Genomic DNA, 3,195 nt, shown 5'->3' with positions numbered 1-3,195 from the left:
GGTTCGCACGCTGCCGGTCTCCTGCCGCGCTGGGCATCGTTCCCCACTCCCATCACGACACCGGCCCCCTCCTCTCCAGCCCGCGCCTCCACCAGCGCAATCGCATGAATCATCTCGATGCACCACTTCCAGGACATGGCACTGCACCCCGAAAACACCGCGGCCCACCGCGTCTCCACGCACCAGGCCCAGGCCCCAACCGGCCCCCTTCCCGCGGAGCTCCTCGGGGTTGGGCACTCCCCGCCCTGCAAAAAAAAAAAAAAAAGCACATTCGAGGTGCGCCGCACCTCCCGTGTGCACGGTACACACATCAGCTAGCACAGCCCTTCTCCAGCCCCAAGCACGACCTTCTATCGCTACAACACAGCCTGTCGGCACAGACACTGTGGACCTTCTCCTTCTAGCACAGCCAGTACCCATCACCGGTCGTGTCCGCGGCTGCACAGACACAATGCACCGTTAATCACCTAACATGCTTGCTGAATTAGATATTGTCAAGCAGTTGTAACGACCCCGGGATACAGTAAATGATGTGGAAATGTTAAAACACATAAGCCTCACACAGTATAGCACAACTCTTATCTCCCTGAACACACACACACCCACACACACACACACACTCACTCGGTACTTCCAATAGCCACACCTATCTATGCATAGTTGCTGCTCAGCCCAGTTCTTGACACTTTGTCAGGAACATGTGGCCCCCCAGGGAACTGAGCATCTGTATTTCATAAGGACACACAAGCCATGGGTCCAACTTACCAAAATTTATATCTTCTGAACAAACGTCTTTAAAGAAAGGCAAGGCATACCTACCACACACCATTGTGGCTTACAAGACCAACCCAAAGAAATGTGGTTTTGGAGAGAGATGGTTTTTATATATATGTGTGTGTGTGTGTGTGTGTGTGTGCGTGTGTGTGTGTGTGTGTATAAATATATAAAATTGATTTTAGAGAGCATATGGGGTTATCCAGGCTGAATGAGTATGTGTGAATGTGCTCAGCAGAGCATCTGGTGCAGGATGCACAGTTCATGTCCGTTACTTCTCTTCCAACATTTGAATCCAGCAATGGATGGTTCTCAGTCAGGGTCAGCAGAAAATGTGCAGTGGCCACGAGCTTCGGGAGGACTGGTATTTTTGTGGGCATGGGATATTTTGTAAGAATGCTCACTGCCTGGCTGGTGTGGCTCAAAAAAAGATTGAGTCTTAGCCAGTTTGGCTCAGCGCATAGAGCATGGGCCTGTGGAATGAAGGGTCCCGGGTTCAGTTCTGGTCAAGGGCACATGCCCAGGTTGCTGGCTTCATCCCCAGTTGGGGGTATGCAGGAGGCAGCCTATCAATGATTCTCTCTCATCATTGATGTTTCTGTCTCTCTCTCTCCCCCTCTCCCTTCCTCTCTGAAATCAATACAAATATATTTTTAAGAAAGATGGAAAGTTGTGACTTCTTAAATGAAAATTGTTTATTCTGTTCTCTTTTGTGATAATTATCTGATACCATATTCTTTTTGTACCAGATTTTAGTTGGATGACTGTTCACTGCAATTCTGTAAAACTTTAAAAATGTCTTCAAGTTTATTTTTCAAAGACTAGTAGTGTAAGAGAATAGGAGAGAGAATACGTCCGGGCTGTCATATTATCAGAGAACATTTTCGGTGTGTCATATTACCAGTGTGAACCACAGTACCTGGGCATGTCACATGCTCCAGAGGCACCGCAAGAATTTGGGATTGGGACGGATTAGACACGTCATGCAGAAGTCTGAGACAAGTTTGGATTTGTCAAGTACTTTTGTTAAATAGCAACTAGGCCAACTCACTTTTAAATCAGCATTTAAATGTCCTGTCCCTATCGCTGTCATTAAAAATAAAGCCAGATGCTATTGAATCATTCTCCCCAAGGTTTACAAAAGCGCATTCTGCTACCTTTTAGAGTATTTCTATAAATTAAATGCTTGAGCATGTGTCAAAAAGTTTGTTCTGCCAAAGTGGGGCAAGGAGAACCTTTGTCTCAAGCTCAGAGTATAGTAATTACTCTGCTTACAGAGGCTGGTAACCTTGAAAATGTTGAATAGCCTTGGTTTCAAAAACTCCAACTTTAGATTTGAAAGCACAGAATTGACTAACCCCCATTCACAGCAGCCCACTTCTTCTCAAGAGGCACCTGGCAGTAGAACAGTGGAGTCAGCCCTGGTCCAACAGGCGCTGTCACTCACCCGGGAGAGGTTGCCTCCCTGCAGCTTGCTGTGTCCAAGGGATTTGAACTTGTCCAAGCTAGGTTTCTCCTTGACATGGGACTAAGGAGATGGACAGGGTTAAAGCTGGCTAAGATAAGCATTTAGTTTTATGTCTCATTGCCCCTTTTGTTTGTGATTCTCTCAAGAATAAGGACAGTGTCTGTTCATTTTTGTCTTCTTAACCCCCAGAATAATACCTAGCCCACAGCTAGGCATTAGCCACGTGAGGGAGGAAGCAGACATAGATGAAGAGCCTTCAGACATTGTGAACTAACAGCTGGCACTTCCTCTGTGCTGGGTTCTAAATACTGTACATGTGGTCAGTTATTTTATCCTTACAACAACCCTGTGAGGTGGGACTATTATTATCCTTGATATACAGGGGAGAACACCAGGGCACAGAGAGGTTGGGTAATCTGCCCAAGGTCACACAGGCTGGTGAATGTTGAAGCCAGAATTCTGGCCCAGGCATTCTGGCCACAAGCCTCCTACAGGGGAGAATACTTGAACTTTGGAGCCAGGTCCCATCCATAAAATGCAGATTGTTATTATTCCCCCTTTTCGGCTGATAGGAAGATTAAGAGAGCTGTCATGCACAGCTAGCATTCTGAGTGTGGCAGAGATATGGCGGTTGTTCAGAGCTAACTAGTTCCTATCCCCTAAGTGGGTTTTCTGGAGTTACCGATGTGGTCTTGTGGCCTTTGCAGCTAAGTTGCTTTTCATAATTAACTATAGAAAATTTTGGTTCATACCCCATTTTGCAAATGAGTTTCACAGTTGGAGATAATGTTTATAAATTGCTGTTCAGTGCCTGCCACACAGGAGATGCTTGATAAAGAAGAGCTATTATTACTGTTTGCATCATTACCAGTATCAGTAGTGTGATGCTGGTCTGAAGGAGGACGCTGTCTCCCCACTCCCTGTGTGTAGCCATTCTTCAGTACAAGCTGATG

This window comes from Myotis davidii, unplaced genomic scaffold (assembly GCF_000327345.1).
Source record: "Myotis davidii unplaced genomic scaffold, ASM32734v1 scaffold390, whole genome shotgun sequence".
NCBI classification, from domain to species: Eukaryota; Metazoa; Chordata; class Mammalia; order Chiroptera; family Vespertilionidae; genus Myotis; species Myotis davidii.
This window is presented reverse-complemented; position numbering follows the sequence as displayed.